At 44.9% G+C, this 17800-nt stretch overlaps 1 protein-coding gene across 2 annotated transcripts in view; it reads left to right on the top strand.

Annotated features, from left to right (window-relative positions):
- Positions 1–17800, top strand: part of 5-HT1B (5-hydroxytryptamine (serotonin) receptor 1B) — a 332668-nt gene that overhangs the window by 57748 nt on the left and 257120 nt on the right. Inside the window, exon 2 of one of the 2 annotated variants that reach the window (XM_072286540.1) lies at positions 11384–11464. The exons of the other annotated variant lie outside the window; for it this stretch is intronic. The gene's annotated coding sequence lies outside the window, so the exon portion shown is untranslated. The remainder of the gene's footprint in view (positions 1–11383; positions 11465–17800) is intronic. 2 annotated transcript variants of the gene reach the window in all.

Genomic DNA, 17800 nt, shown 5'->3' with positions numbered 1-17800 from the left:
TCCTCTCTTTCTTTATTTATAGTACACTGAACTCCGTACTGCGAAATACAATATTAGAATAATACTTTATCGTTATAAAGTATTGCTTCGTTTTACTGTTCCTTTCACGGGAAGTTGACTGAGTAGAACGGCCCTCACGATTACCTATCGCATTTCGAAATAACGGCACTTTGAGCACAGTGCCGATCCGGTCCGTTTCGTTAAATTGCGCGCAGAGTGTATGCTGGCTGGAGAGGCGGGGCTGCAGGGATCGCCAGAGAGAAAGCGAACGCCTTATTGCAACATGCAAGCTGTCACAGTTCCTTGCCAGTAGTGCGGCCTAAATGAAAGGCCAACTCAATCGTGCGCTTTTCAGATCGATGAGGACGCCCTTGGAGCTCGGTGCCCGCCTTCGCTATAGCTTAATGATCTGAACTTGTAGCCAAAACGGAAGCCAGATGTTTGGTGGCGTGGAAACGCTGCCAAACGCTATGCCGAAAAGCCTGAAAATAGCTGCGCTTCGTACATCGACGGATTGCAACGATGCCGGAATATCGCAATTGAAAAAGAAAAAATGTAATAATTAGCAGGTAATTCATTATATGCGGTATCTGAGCGCCCCTTAAGATTTTTAAGAAATATGCCCGCGGAATTGCGCATGCGCGCAAGTAAAACTATGAAAGCTTTACTAGCGTTATGAAATGACCAGGCTATGATGTCCAACTATTGGCTTCAAGCGAATATTTTACAGCGTAGCTGTACGGGGACAATTCTTCAAGGCTTTTGCGCGTGTGCGGCGGTACAGTTGGTATCGAGGAGACATGTGCGCATTGTAGAGAGCGGGGCCCGAGTAGTAGACCCGGTGCAGCGTACAGGAACATGTGTCAGATAACGCGAATAGTTAGGAGTACACGTATACTAGGCCTGTATATAACGAAGTCGTGGGCCGATTTCCAGTTGTTTCTTAAAGCATGCACAAGGCTTCGAGTATAACGAACCGGTAGACTGTATATAATGAAGTGTTTCAATAAATATCTTGAAAAAAATTTACTTGAACAGAATATACTGGATCATTTAACCTGTAGATCTAGCGCAGCACACAGTTAAATCTGTCGGATATAAAGAAGCGCATATGAGTACTTAGATCGGTTACAGTAAAACGCATGAAAATACTTAGATGATAGCGTCGTACTTGCATCAAACAGGCCGAAGTGTTTGCACAGAGTGAATCAGATTTCTGGTAGTTTCTTAAGGCGGGCACAAGGCCTAGTATTACGAACGAGTTCACCGCATATAGTAAACTTCTTGCATGGCCTAGGGTATAGCGGATGAGCTGAACGAAATATAGTGAAGCGCTTGATTGCAACGAAATCATACCACAGTGGCAAACCAAACCCACCGGCTTCGTAGGGTGCGAGAACTCCATCATACAGCTTCGCTACTCTTATGTATGAGCGGGTAGGAGTTCCCTACATCAGCGAAAGTATAATTTTCTTTTTTGTTTTAGTAGTGGCATTTCGCAAATTACTAGATGAATCATGTGCATCTATAACAACATCCTTCGATGAAAGAAGCATCTATTCTACAAATGTTCTTCTTCTCTTCAGTGGAGCAAGCTGCGCATTGGTGGTATAATATGATCCTAATCCGTACTTCATATTTGACGCGGTAGACTTGTTTTACTTTGAGTGACACTACGCCTGGCGAATGTAGCAAATACAATACCTACAGTGGCAGAGTGACGTCACGCACCAGTAGAATTTCTTTCTCGTCCGCAATTTGCTTTCCGCACGTTTCACGTCCGTTACCAAGCATAAACAAGCGGAAATGGTGTCGTGAAACTGACACTGCAGTGACCTAACTTCGTCCTTCTACTCTGCTACGGCAATTAGCTCACGTGCGTCTGCTAGGGGTCGGTCCCACCAGAACCACCCCTCTAGGACTAGCTACCATGAGCGTTGTGTAAGACTAGCACATGCGCTCATTTCACCCTGCATCTTCTCCTCCTCGTACCCCTATAACGCAATCTACACCCCGCACAATATTATGCATGGTTTCCTTCGCTTTCCCCACATGTTGTCGCATTGCGTAACAACTGCAGGCTGAAATAAACTACACGCTGGGGTGCCCAGCGCTGCAAATTAAATTAGTTACGTTTTACGAGAACACCATGTGTTCTAATCTGTCGGGTCTTTTCTCTATGTTTATGGTAGCGCACTTTGTTTGCGATGATCAGGTATCATAAAACATACCAACGCCTATGGCTTGCGAACCGTAAGACCGTACATGAAGATAATACGGTTAATCGCCGTAGTGGTATCTGCGCACTTTCTCGAGCTGTAGTTCCAATAATTTTTAGTGTCCATAACAATTACGCTTTTGTTTATGCGTGCGAAAAAACTGCGGTAAATTAAACAGCGAGACGCAACAAACCTTTCAAAGCGAACACAGGAGGCTTTCACGCTGCGCTTATCTTTGGCAATTACGGATCTTGGAAGCGATCGACACCCTTTTTCAGATAATTACTTGTTAGCTGTACAGGCTTCACGCAATTCACTTTACCGTTTTATTGCGATAGCGATTATGCAGACATCCAAGGTGCTATCCGAGTGTGACGGCACGTGTACGGCCAGCGCGGCATGGGTTAGAGGTCACGTCATTTGTTGCAACTGCGATCCGAGAAGGTTGGTGCGTGCTGTCTTCATTTTTTATTTTTTTTTTTTGCACACCTAGGGCTGGAGGTGCCGTAATCTGCCAAGTTTCAGAGGCGCTGCGCAGCTGAACTAATGAAAGGAACGACAGCATGGGACGTCCTCTTCGGGATAAACACGGGCGCTCCCCGTTTCGGGGGCTCCTCGCCGATGCAGCGTCGTAACCGCGAGCGCCCGTGGTCATGGAGTGAACACTGTTCACGTGTCTCAAACACCACTTTTGTTTAGTTAGTAAGCGAATCTTTAATTTGTGCTATCCATAGAACTAGAACCCTTACTTTGTGTAAATAAATTGCTATCCCTGCCAATGATTTGCCCTTGGAACGGGACTGTGGTTTCTTTCTGGAGAATCAAGTACGTGGGCCCCCATGTCTTGTCTTTATTCTCTGTTTACATGTTTTTAAGGCATTTAAATGCCCTGGCGAGTATTGTTAAATCCGCGCAGGAGCATTTTGCCTAATGTAACTGTCTTCAGCCTAAATTCTGTTGCCTATTCCGATCTATAAAATATTAACGTTACTAGGTAGACTTGTTGGCTGCATAAGTGCTTCGAAGTTACTCCTCTTTCATGAGCCTGCCGCTGTACTTATTTAACGTCAGTAACAGAGTGCGATAGTATAAACGCATTCCACCAAAAAATCGGAAGGGTGCTAGGCTGGCGAAAACGTTTTCTTTCAATTGCTGCCTCTGGAGCAGCGTCGCTGTCATTTGCACCGGGGAGCGTGTGAGAGCATCCTATATTTCGCAGGCTGCTTTCAATGGCTCGCGACCAGTAATTTAGTACAACGGTACGAAGCAACACTATGTTGTACTCGTCATCTCTTCTGTTTTGCGCTTGTCATTTACAGCGCTTTTGCCAAGCACCTCCAAGAAGGAATATTTTATTAACACCATGCATGCAGCACGACGCAGTTGCTGCAAACGAGAAACACGTTTGTTACGACATAGTTGTCTCTCTTTCTGTGCGCGCAGGGGTTGCTGGCTAATCTATGTTAATTACAAGCTGACCCTGCACTATGAACTTGCTAACTAGCCTGAAGTTGTGGTTATTTGCCCTATACCGTGGTAGCAAACGTCCTAGGCCCCCTCGAGATGTGCCTGTTTTCCTACGCGTCAGGTGTGACTAGCAGGGCTATTTTTAAATCGATCTTCTGAGAGGGCCAAAGCTAGTATAACCATTTCTCAGGTGCTAAAATGGTAAAACAGGTGTCTGTGCTTGCGTGCCTGTATGTGCGTGCGTGAGTGGGGGTGTGTGTGCGCGTGCGTGCGTGCGTGTGTGTGTGTTTGTGTGTGTGTGTGTGTGTGTGTGCGTGTGTGTGTGTGTGTTTATGTACGTATGTGGATTAGAGACGATCTCTCTATCTCGTATGTGCGAGATAGAGAGACGGAAGGATGTGCTGGAAGCAAATCCTTCCGATGTGCATAAAGTGTTTCGAAGCTTCTACTATACCATGTGCCCCACATATTTATCGAAAGCAGCATAAGTACGTCACACGTCATGCATGTCGATATAAACAAGATATAGTGCCGTGCTTAACCTCTAATTTCTAAAAAAAGTATGATTCAGCATAATCTCTCTGTTGGTGGCATGGAAACTGAACATTTAAAGCCGATCTCTGTCTCTCACATAGTGGAGGCCTTCATACTTTCATAATACGTGCGTGTTCACGCCGCCTTTACAAAACGATATTACAGGAACAATAAGTTTATCTTTGTTTTGTTTATTGCCTTCCTACAAACATAGAAATATTACCAGTGTGGGCCAAGAGCTGCCTGCAATATGTTAATCTTAATGCTTCTATTGGCCGCGTCATCTAAGCGCTTTGCGTGCGATATCGCTGTCTTTCATGACCCACATGTGCAAGTTTGAAAATGTTAGATAAGTTCTGCTGTGGCTGCGCCATCGAAAACATTTGGAACTCCCCTCTGCTGTACATGCATGTACAGTGCACATGTTAAATCTATGTATATGACCGAAGCGTTCATTAAATGTATACCATGAATTTCTCACTGGTATTGTCACTGTGATTGTAATTTAGAGCATATTTTGTAGCGTCTTTTGTTTGTCGCTATGAATGTCTCTTCAAGTGTATTGCGACTGTCGCTTTGACTGCTTTTCGAGTGTCCTACAGCCATCGCTGTAATTGAATTTTCTATCGTCGTTTTGTCAAGGATAAATTAGATTAAGGTGTGCCACATTTCCCGCTTTGCTGTGCCGTCATCTTATTATGCGATGTACTCACCAAGATACAGTTCTCTAGCCATGATGAAATGTAGACTCCAGTTCAGGTGAATGTCAACAGGGAGACGCCTACGCAGCAATAGCACGAGGGCTATGGTGATGAATGATGCTTCTCGAGTGAAGAATGGTGCGGGCAGGTGGCTGGCACTCAGCAGGGCGAAAGGTATCTGGATACAAGAGAGACTTTATTGTTTAAAAGGTGGGAGAGGTGAGGCGGAAGTATCTGCTTCTCACTTGCCATTCCACGAGAAAAGAAGGGAAAGTAGGACAGATAGAGCCAGAAAATGCAGATGAGTAAAAGGCGTGAAGACAATGAAAAAAAACTTCATGACGTCACACAAACGCGGTATGCCAATGCCTGAGGCTTGAGGACCGCATCCAGCATTGTTTCCATAACGTTTGATGAAACTGTAGCGCACTACTACGTGCCACAATGGTCCGGTCACAAATGCGGCGAGGAGACGCCCAGCATGCTGACGGTGCTCGAGCAGTTGAATCCGCGCAGTCAGGCTTGCGTCTCATTGAGCGGGCTCGGCAAAAAATATTTGTGGACATCAGGCACCAGCGTCTGTGCGGTTTTTCTTCACCCACAAATTGGTGACTCCGCTTCATTGCTCTCAGCTCCAGGGGCCTTAGCCGCTTCGCTGGGCATACCGCAGCAAGGAGCTAGAGCCCCGCTGTCTTCGAAGTCCGCCCTCGATCCAGTCAGTCATGGCTCGTATTCTCCCGATCAACTACTGCCGTCAACACCACTACCCCACGATCCCGAGGTGTCCGCTCTCTAACTACCGGAGTTCTGGTTGTCGCACTCGGAACTTTGGTGCCTTACCATCGAGTCCTTCTTCCGTCACCACCGCCTGAGTTGGCAGTTTACCATGTTCGACCACGTCGTTGGAGCGCTTCCACCTACCACTGCTGCGATGATTCGCGATCTTCTACGTTCTACGACCGCCCCTATGACCACCTTAAGGTGACGCTCATCCAGCGCACCATTGAAACAGAGCGGCATCGATTACATCAACTTCTTACATTGGAGGAGCTCGGCGACCGGAAACATACCGCCTTATTGCTTCCCATGCAAGCCTTGGCTGGAGACCTGGTTCCTTTAACTCACCGTAAAACGAGAGCTAATGTAGCTCTTTGACATGAACGCGTCGTTAGGCGAGAGCCCTTGTTGGATCTGAAAGTCTACAGTTATTCTGTCAAAGCTGCGTTCACGCCTTTGGCGACGCGAGGGGTATGACAAGTCTGCTTGTATCTACACATATTGTACTGCTACCTGATGAGCTGATTAATAGCTCTGATCGCTATGGAATTGCGCATTGAAACTAAAAACCCACCGAAACAAAAGTACTGTCATTGCAATGAATACACGCCTTCAAGCGAAGCCCCCCCCCCCCCCCCCCCATCCCCTACCCACATCACTCCTGTAATACTTCCGATAGCTTTCTAGAAACGTTCAGCTTCTTGCCCTCCCTTTGTCAACGGTCTCAGCACATTTGTTATTCACGTTTCTGTTCTCATAATTTCGCTATGGAAGAAAGCGAATGGGAATCCATTTATAATTATTAGAATTTTTACATAGAATGAGGCAGAAATCATGTGTTTCTTGTCCTGCAATCAATCGTTTATGAATATATGAGGAACCTGATAAGGTAGTGTGGAGCCACAGTTCTGCATGAGGCATAAGTATTGCTTTTGTTTAGGAAAACGATGTAATAAACTTACTCACACCATTTAAGAACACGGAAGAGCAATCGCGGAGGTAACTGGCAACGTTTCTGAAGCCTGAAGGAACGCTCTGTACTGCTTTGCGTCAAAAGCTAGCGAAAGAACGGCAGCGGTGCGTTTTCTTCAGGAGGAGCTTCCTGTTCACTGGGCGAGTAGTGTTCAGAGGCTTCTTAGCAACAGCTCACTTGAAGTGATTCCTCATGCTTTGTACGTCCTCAATCCCATATATACAGATGTCCCGTTAATTTTCAAAGACACACACGAAAATACATGACCCAATCTACCTTTATAAAAAAAAAGCAACATTCACTTGTTCACATTTCTAAGGGCACCTTTACTTGCACTTACAATGTTCTGCTGCTTCAGTCACGTTAGAATAAAAGCGTTTCCGGCAGCAATTAGAGACCGACGTTATTTTGATGAGAAATGCACCTCTCTGCAAGGTGATATTACGGAAACAGGACCACAATTTTGGATGCTTTGCTTTCTTTAGCAGTATCCTTTCTTTTAATACAAGTTATAAGCTATGCACTGCGTGAAAAAAAATGAATATGAAAACGGATATATAGCTGGCAATGTAATACATCCGAATAAAACTTAACATACTTAACATTCCTGTGAAGTTCTCACAGTCTGTGGTGCAAGTTACAAAGCAAGAAGTATAAATAAAAGCCACTCGTAGGACATACACTACGGTTTCTTTAGAATTCATGCGGTCTTGATTCTTGGTCATCGATTGAAGCCATGATTGGCTTCATAAACACACACACACACACACACACACACACACACACACACACACACACACACACACGCGCACACGCACACGCACACGCACACGCACACGCACACGCACGCGCACGCACGCGCACGCACACGCGCGCACGCACGCACGCACGCACGCACGCACGCACGCACGCACGCATATATATATATATATATGTATATATATATATATTATAGAAGTTTTATTGGCTCGATAATTCATTTGCGTTTGTTGCTGTATCTACAACGTATGAAAACATTTAAAAAAATCTGGAGGACGACGATGCTGGTAGCGTGTATTAACCAGGGCAATAACGCCCACGCTTCCTAAAAATTACACGCGGAAAAAAGAAAGCGACCGTTCATGGCAGCAGTAAAGTTAATGCTCATGACTACTACCTCTTAGGCCCATTTCTGAAACGTCCCGTTACAGGAGTCACTGCATTGACCAACTGAGCGTGTCATTGAAACTGCGCCTCGCAAATTGCCTCTCGAAGCGCTGACGCTCCGTTAACGTCCCGCGGAAATAAGAATAAAAAAAATATGTAGCGAGAAGCAATCTACACGAAACGTGACTAGTCTCTCTCCCTTTTATTATTTTTATATAATTTTCTTTATTTTTCCCGTTATGGGGCCACGGCCCTAATGCGTAATTCAGTAGTTCCGAGCGCTTCAATCCTGGCCATTATGCTAAGAAACCCCGGTAGTAGCGCATGATGATCGGCGAGCAGTTATCGCGCAAACTACAGACGTTCCACCCTTGCGCGACGACCTTTGGGAGGGCGGGCGTCGGGTTACACACCGCCCTCCACGGTACCACGGCTGCCTCATAACTGTGCTGCGGGAAGACGTTTAACCGCTCGTACGCGTCTCTCGTGGGGAACATCTTTCACGGCTAACGTTTCCGTGCGGGTGCGGCCTATGTATTCCTGAAGAACGGCTTTGCCACCTGGCTGTGTGCAGTCTCCTCGTAAAAGCTTACGTGGTGTGGCACACGCGTGTTCGTATCGCGTTGTTAGTTTGTTGTGTGGGGTCGTTCACCTCGAAATGCACTTTTAAAGAAGGGATTAAACGCAGAGTGATGAGTTGGTGCGCATGGTTAGTAGCTCCTCATGGAAGTACTAAATAGTGTTCATTAATAGTGGAAGCCGTGCATGAAGCCGCAGTGTCAGTAAGCTAAAGGTATTTTCGCCTGTGTTTCCACCTCCTAATTACTTTCTCTCTCTCTCTCTCTCTCTCTCTCTATATATATATATATATATATATATATATATATATATATATATATATATATATATATATATATATATATATATATATATATATATATATATTGCATTTGAGCCTGCTAGACTGTAAATTAACGAGAAAAAGGTTCAAATGGTGCCAGTTGCTTCTCCAAAATTGGTGGACCACCTAGAAAATTATCCATATTATAATTCAACTCAACTTATATGCGAACACAAGTAATTTGCCAAAAATAAATAATCATCCACGAATAATCTAATTTGTGTTTTAGGACAAACACGGGCCTCAGAACGCTTGTTTGCAGCTCATGGATCAGGAGTAATAATAAAAGCGCATCTAGGACAAGAAAACATGAAGAAAAACAGTGAACCGACTGTTTACAAAGAAATGATTATTCCGACATAGAACCTACGGGCTGAGTTCTCTAGGTTAAACTGTTTGCTCATTCCATTATATATACCTTTCTCTTAGATCTATGACCTTCACCCCATTATGGTTTTCACGTCCGAGTTTTCTCTCAAACATAACTGTCCAAGCCGGAATAGAGCTCTTAACGCATTTGCGCAGAACATGAGCATGGAAAAGTGATTGCGAACAAATACCGCACAGTGGCCGTTTCAAAGGCCCGGACCAGAGGTTTACTACCTGCTGCATATTTTTTTTTATATACGAATTCAGAAATACTGTGCCAAATTGACCACAGCAGGTCACATATTCGCCTCTGGATTACGTTTCAGCAGTGTTCCCTTCGTTCTACGAGATTCGAATTCATTTTTCTAGGAGAGCTGCGAGGCTACTTCGGAACCTAACAGGGATCAGCGATGCGTGAGAGAGCAGAAAGGGCTCGACGCTACGTTGTCGAGTGTTCAGAATAAAGAAGCAAGAAGAGACGTGAAGTAAAGGCCTGGGAAAAAAAGAAATAAATTGTGGAGTAAAGAATGGAGAAATGGCAGAGTCGCGTTGCACACAAAACAAGTACTGCGTAGTAAATAAAAAGACTACATTTATTACGACTCCCTTTTTTTTTCATCCCCTAAGAGCTTCCGGTCCCAGAGCTTACGCCCCCCCCACCCCCCCTCCTGCTTTGAACAAGAGCCGACAAGCCTGGCTATCGCGGTCAATGCAGGGCGGAATCGCTTCGTCGAGTAGCAAGCGCGTTCCTGCCAGCTTTAGGAATCTCGCCATTGTCAGGAGCAACACCTGCTCTTTCTCTGCATTTTTTTTTCCTCTTCTAATTTATTCAACACGTCTTCATTCGTTTCATTTCTTTTCCTTTTTTTCTTCAGTGCGACCAAACTGCGCACGTAAGTCCTTTTTCTGGAGTACGCGGGGCTTCCACGTGCCACCTGAGCCCGCTTTTCAAATATGCATGAGCTCTGCGCGAGCGCCCCGTCGCGTTCTCTATTCAGTCCTCTCGCTCATCTTTCTATTTGTACCCTCGGCTATAAGCCGAAGAAAAAGAAAGATAACAAAAACGCCCAAACAAGGACACTGGCGACCGGCAACGATATACGCCATTTGTACGCACGCGCTTGCCGGCTGAGGCGAGAAGGTGGGCGTTGAATGCCTTGTCTTTATCGCTTGCGGGAAACTCAAGGGAGCCGTGATCATCCAAAGGGTAGCGCCGCCCAAACATTGAAACGGAGTGAACTACGATTCCGGAGATGTTCCAGCGAGAAACAGCATTGTTGTACTCGGAAAATTAACTACTCGGTTAGAGAGTCACGGCAGAGGAAAAAAGAAAGCTGTTCTGGAAGGACACAACCCGACATCGCGATTAAGAGATGGCTGCACACTTAGCACAGAACATCCTTACAAGCTTACGCAGCAACGGCCGCTCGTTCAAGAGGCGAGGAAGCCCCGCGCGCAGCTGTCGCGTTTTGTGCTCACGGATTTGCGTGGGCGAATTTTTCTCAGAGTAGTTATCGTCGAAAGCAAACGCAGATAACGTTACCATAACGTTGACGATAGGTGCTATGCTGTTCGGAGCAGCCAAAGAAAGGTGGTCTATTAAAATATGGACAACGTATTTACTCGAATGTATAGGTGAAACACGATTGCAGGTCGAGCCCTATATATTGAACTCTCTGAGAAGTAAATAAAAAAAGAAGAATTCGACTGTAGGTTGATGCGTGTATATTGGAAAAAAAAAAGAACGTTTGAGGGGGACACACCTTTTTTACCCTATGCTCGGCTACTAAATTTCGCTAGTCGATGTCACAAACTGCATCTTCGTCGGAGCTTCCAGAGAATTCATCTTTGTCGGATGCGTCGCAGGCGTCCTGGGCCCGTCAAACAAGTTGTTCCAGGCATCCTTGAGTGCATTGAATATGCAGAATTTCTTAGAGCCAGGCTGGAAAATCCCTAGACTGCTTCCATGACATGCACAACGAAGGACCTCCTTTGGCTCGGTACTATTGCTACCTTTTCCTGCTGCTTTTTTTCCTTCTAACATCTATTGTTCAGAACAGATTGTATACACGTTCATGGCTGTTATAGTTTTTATATTGTTGAGGTTTCCCTTCGAGAAATACCTATTTCTCAAAGCAATTTGCAGAACGGCATGTCGCAGGGCTGTCCGCGTTGTAAAAAAGATAATACCTTAGAAAGAGCCTAACTTTGCTTGGGAAAATTATTTTTCAGGCATGCAGAACAATTACTCGGGTATTTTTTGCTTAATAATGAATACTTCTCTTTTTTCTTGCAGTTATGTGGTGGCGACGCCTGTCAGCTACCGAATATTCCATCAGATACTTCAACTGTCGTCACGTGACGTGTTTGGCAAGCGGTAAGTTTTCTCCTATGCCGTTCAGGCCCCTTTTCCGAACACATCCAGATGTTACCTTTGGCACGTTTAAATACTATTGCGTTAGGCCTCAATTCGTATTTGCTGTCATAATGAATTGAACGTAACGCGGAGGTTTAACAAATAATGATGGAACTAACGTGTATGACAGTAAATTCATTACGTTCCATACAGCGTTGACAAAGCAGTCGAAGATTCGCGAAATATTGTCACTCCCACTTTCAAAAGACAGCAGAGTCAGTATCTTCAAGCGGACCACAGTGAACTCTTCAGACAGAAGGCCACTAGCTGCTACGGCGTACCCGCACATTTATAGCAAGGTATGAATAAACAAAGGCAATTAGAATATCGTCAGTTCGGACAAATTTCGATTGTTGTGCAGTTTCACCATAAAAAAGGTGAATTTCATCGTCCATGGCTCCGCCATAAAGCCTGAATAGTACATTCAATATCAAATCAAACGTAAAAGAAGGTTTCATTTCGTAATGAAGCAAGATACTTTGTTACCATCGCATCATCACTAAAGTTCCTAGTTGTGACCTCACATAAATGCTCATTCTTTTTCTCGCAATACGTGCTGAGTTTACGAACAATGTGGTTGTGAGCCTGTTCTAGCTGCCTTTGAACCGGAAATAAATTCAAGAAAGAAAGGGCTCGAACCATCACGCAGTGAACTCTAGTGTTGTTCAAATTGTAGGCAGTACATATTGCATATTTTCGAAGAGCTCTCATTTTACCACTAACGCCATTAGCCAGTTAATTTCCCAGATTCATAGAACAAATGCACGGCAAGGTGCGCTGCAATGACCATAGGATGGTAAGAACTCGAATTAGCCTAGACCTGAGGAGGGAACGGAAGAAACTGGTACATAAGAAACCGATCAATGAGTTAGCGGTAAGAGGGAAAATAGAGGAGTTCCAGATCAAGCTACAGAACAGGTATTCGGCTTTAACTCAGGAAGAGGACCTTAGTGTTGAAACAATGAACGACAATCTTTTGGGCATCATTAAGGAGTGTGCAATAGAAGTCGGTGATAACTCCGTTAGACGGGATACCAGTAAGCTATCGCAGGAGGCGAAAGATCTGATCAAGAAACGCCAATGTATGAAAGCCTCAAACCCTACAGCAAGAATAGAACTGGCAGAACTTTCGAAGTTAATCAACAAGCGTAAGACAGCTGACATAATGAAGTATAATATGGATTCCGTAATGGCTACTCAACAACAGACCATATTCACACTATCAATGAGGTGATAGAGAAATCTGCGGAATAAAACCAACCCCTATATATAGCTTTCATTGATTACAAGAAAGCGTTTGACTCTGTCGAAAGCTCAGCAGTCATGGAGGCATTGCGGAATCAGGGTGTAGACGAGCCGTATGTAAAAAATACTGAAAGATATATATAGCAGCTTCACAGCCATCGTAGTCCTCCATAAAGAAAGAAACAAAATCCCAATAAAGAAAGGCGTCAGGCAGGGAGATACGATCTCTCCAATGCTATTCACAGCGCGTTTACAGGAGGTATTCAGAGATCTTGATTGGGAAGAATTAGGGATAATAGTTAATGGAGAATACCTTAGTAACTTGCGATTCGCTGATGATATTGCCTTGCTTAGTAACTCAGGGGACCAACTGCAATGCATGCTCGCTGATCTGGAGAGGCAAAGCAGAAAGGTGGGTCTAAAAATTAATCTGAAGAAAACTAAAGTAATGTTTAACAGTCTCGGAAGAGAACAGAAATTTACAATAGGTAGCGAGGCACTGGAAGTGGTAAGGGAATACATCTACTTAGGGCAGGTAGTGACCGCGGATCCAGATCATGAGACGGAAATAATCAGAAGAATAAGAATGGGCTAGGGTGCGTTTGGCAGGCATTCTAAGACCATGAACAGCAGGTTGCCATTATCCCTCAAGAGAAAAGTGTATAACAGCGGTGTCTTAACAGTACTCGCGTACGGGGCAGAAACTTGGAGGCTTATGAAAAGGGTTCTACTTAAATTGAGGGCGACGCAACGAGCTATGGAAAGAAGAATGATGGGTGTAACGTTAAGGGATAAGAAAAAAGCAGATTGGGTGAGGGAACAAACGCAAGTTAATGACATCTTAGTTGAAATCAAGAAAAAGAAATGGGCATGGGCAGGGCATGTAATGAGGAGGGAAGATTAATCGATGGTCATTAAGGGTTACGGACTGGATTCCAAGGGAAGGGAAGCGTAGCAGGAGGCGGCGGAAAGTTAGGTGGGCGGATGACATTGAGAAGTTTGCAGGGACGACATGGCCACAATTAGTACATGACCGGGGTAGTTGGAGAATTATGGGAGAGGCCTTTGCCCTGCAGTGGGCGTTACCAGGCTTATGATGATGATGATGATATAACAAGTTCGCTTTGTGATGATATTGATGATTTACGATATATAGAAGCCAATGTCGTTGCCTCTTACAAGTGCTACTCTTTCGTGCGCCTGGTTTTGTTTATGGGCCACTCTGCTAAATGTTTAGAGATTTCCTTTGAATATGCGAAAGCGGCGAAGAATAATTTAGGAGCAGATCTTCCTCCTCTATATTAATTCCCTGATGCTCATTTGATGTTTGTAGATATTCAAAAAGTAGGGATTGATTTCATTTTCACTTTCGTAGCTTTCTTTCCCCTTTAAGTTAAAACAAAGAACGATCGAAAGCTTACAAGTGGTTTGCACATAAGTATAAGTTGAAACACATGTGGGTATGTGATTTCTTCTTTTATGAAATAGTCAACCATAATTTGGCTTGAGCTTATATTTCTGAGCCATCATTGTAACTGTGACACATGCCCCCCGCACCATTAGCGTTAATGCTCGGCGAATAGCTTGACCGCACGTCCATTGATAGTTGATGACGACACTAAATCTCAGCTACAGGCGTCACTAATAACCAATCTAAATTGTCGGTGCCACCACTACATATCCAAAAACGGCGAATAAGAAGTGAATATGTGTTTCCGATTAGCATTCGTAGGAATAAAATGAGGACGCAGAGAAATAACCCATCTGCGCATACGTTTCATCAGGGACAGTAATGTGTATAATACCAATGCAATAATATGAGGCAGAGCCGCTAATAAGGCTGGGAGAGCATACTTAAGGCGCGAAGATGCTGAGGATGCCGTGACGACGCTGATTTTGAGTATGTCAATGCATCAACGAACATAGTGTAATTTAATGCATGCATGAGCACTCCAGATTAGTTCGAGTATTTCGAGGTTTAAAATAATTCAGTACTTTAAATATCGTACCTACCTAGACGTCCGTATTAAGGTCGCAAAACTATGGGATCTGTCATACATGGAATGGAATGGAAATGGAATGGAAAACTTTATTGACTCTTTTAAGGTTTTAGCGGGTCGAGGCCGAAGTCTTCATTCTTGAAGCTTGGGTCCTCTTCAGCCATGCATGGGCCCCTAGTCCAGGGCTCCACTGAGCCGGGCCGCCTCGCACGCGTGCGCTATTAGAGCTCTTTGAGCCTCTAGCTCGCGGCTGGTAAGCCAGCTCTCCCATTGCTCCGCACTTGGTGTTTTGTGTTTGTGGAATGCCTGGTTTCTTGTACACTCCCATGTAATGTGGTATAATGTTGGTTTAGCTCCACACCACGGACAGGTTGCGCTATACTGCGTGGGGAACATCCTACTTAGTATAAGTAAGTTTGGGAAGGAGCCCGTTTGCAGTCTCCGCCATCCTGCGGCCTCCTCCTTTGTGAATGCTTGATGTGGTGGGGGATATTGATATCTTAGCCCCTTATACAGGTTTAATAGCTCTGAATAGCTGTTCCCGCAGTTGATCTGTGGCCCCTCTGGGGCGGTCGACGTTCCTGCTCGGCTGGTCATCCCTCGAGCTAGGCTGTCTGCCCCTTCGTTGCCCCTGATCCCTGCGTGGCTTGGTATCCAGATAATGTTATGTGTGGGTTGTCCCTCAGTGATTGGAACTCTGCCGAGGATCTTGAGCGCCGTGTTACTAATTCTGCCTCTTCTATAGCTCCGGCACGCCTCTTGTGAATCTTTTAGAATATTGAGGGATATTCCTGTTCTATAACCTTCTTCCGCAGCCAGTGCGACAGCAATTTCCTCTGCCTCGGTTATGTTAGCCACCTCGGCCGTGAGTCCTGTGATTAATTCTTCTTGATTATTTACTACTACCGCTGCCGCGTTGTTTTTGTGTGCTTGTGAGTATAGGGAGTATAGGGAGTATAGTATAGTATAACATGATTTATTGCAGGTAACACAAGGCGGGGGCGGGGGGGGTAATTTATGAACACTGATTTATTTTTCTTCCCTAAATAACAACACTAACAAAAAAAACATCAAACGTCTGTGACACCTGCCTGTTGCTAAAAACCTATCTTTTACAATCTTTTGAAAATTAAACTTGAAAAGTAGCTCTAGATGAACAAGGTCTGCTACGGTTGTGGTTTACTTGAAGAAGTGCATATATGATGACCTCTGAGATTTATGAAGCCAAGCTATAGGGCGCCTCGAGGCGGGTTCCCCCGACGACTCACATTAAATTCCATGGTGAAAGTTGCAAAAAAAGAATAAAGCAAGACAGACAGGACAGGAACCTGTCTTGGTCTAGTCCGCATTTTTTTTCCTTTTTATCTTACTTAAGCTCAAATCATGACTGAAGTGGCTGATTAGACCAATGAAGGAATTACATGTAGCATCAAAATATATGGAGCCGCTAATTTTGTTATTGAAATTAAACCAAGACAACAGTGATAAGTCAGCACTACTTTATTTCGTCACTTGAAGGCTTCGAAACCGACCATTCGTAAGCATTCTTTGGCGAGGTCTCCATTCCCGTTACATGAAAAGTGTAATGCCTTGTGTATGTACAAAAATTTGTAAATTACAAAGTTAAAACATTTACTCGTTGTGATAGTCTAAATGTAGATGATTGGTAGCTTTTAAGCGATAAGCAACAATTTAAAGCAAGAATAAAAATATAAAGAGGGTACCCATAGAGATACGCAGGGCTCCCTAGAAAATGCATGGAGAAGCTTATTGTAGGGGTGGTCCAGCTGAAATTTGAGGTTGGTTCAACTTCTCTTTGGGAGCGGGCCAACTTGAAATTTGCAGGTGAGCCAGCTTGAAATTTGTGGTTGGGTCAACGTGAAATGCGTGATGGGCCAACCTAAATTAGGGAGTGGGCCAACTCAAATTTGAGGTGGGCCAACTGAAATTCAGCGGTGAGCCAACTCGAAATTTGAGGGTGGCGAGTGGGCTAACTTAAGTTTGGGGGTGGGACATCGTGAAAGTTGGACGCGAGCTAAGTAAAATTTGGGGGTGGGCCCACTTGAAATCGGGAGGCGGGCCAAGGTAAGTTTTGGGGTGGGCCAACGTTAATTTGCAGAAGAGCCGAGTTGAAATCTAGGGGTGGGCCAACTTAAATTTGGGGGTAGACCAACTTAATTTTGGGGGTTGGTGAACTTGAAATTTAGGTGTGGGCGAACTTGGGATCTTCGGCTGGCCCAATGTACAATTGAACGATGCTGAAGGTTGTCCTAGTTATGAACGCCTTGCAGGAAAGTGAGCGCCTTCAGACGCTTGGCGCGTTTTATTAGGCCTTACCGAGGCGCAGTCAGAACGCAGGCGAGAGCCTACGTGGACAAGGAACGCGCGCATAAAACAGGCTTGCGAGAGCGAGGGTGACAAGGCGTCACGGCGATGCACTCTCCCCTCACGCAACGCCTCACGCGCTACAGCGGCAGCTGGTGATGCCTTTGGACCGTTCTGATCCGTCGAGGCTCGCTCGTGCCAAGCGTTCCGGCTCAATTGATACGATCGCATTGAAGGGGCACGATGCGGCGAGGAAATTGGACAATTGCCTATTGAAACACAAGCATTCTTTGCCAACGGAAAGGTCATGGGTATACGCGCATTAGCTAATAAAAGCAAGCAAGCAAAAATAAGCAAAAACGAAGTCACAGCCCAACCAAACAATGCTTACACATTAGTTGAAAATTCTCAGAATTTCTGTAGCTTTTTATAGACTCCGATATTTGCGATGCCGTACTCAAAAGTGCTTCGCTGAGCCAGCTGCGAACTTCCACACACCTGAAGCATGCACGCACAGTATGCCTCAGTTCAAGCCTGAATCTCCGGACGAGAGCCGTCGCAGTCTTCGGTGTATGTTGATTTTCCGAAGTCCACGTATTTAGGTGGGTTGCCCTTGACTCATGCATATGACGCGCCAAAGAACCAAAACTTTCAAAATGTATCATATATACCAAGCAGCCACTCAGCGGATGCGTTTGCCCGCAAGCAGAAAAACGACGTGGCAACA

The sequence above is a fragment of the Dermacentor andersoni genome, chromosome 2, assembly GCF_023375885.2.
Source record: "Dermacentor andersoni chromosome 2, qqDerAnde1_hic_scaffold, whole genome shotgun sequence".
Lineage (NCBI taxonomy): Eukaryota > Metazoa > Arthropoda > Arachnida > Ixodida > Ixodidae > Dermacentor > Dermacentor andersoni.
The sequence above is the reverse complement of the archived record's forward strand: the minus strand, read 5'-3'. Positions and strand labels throughout refer to the sequence as shown.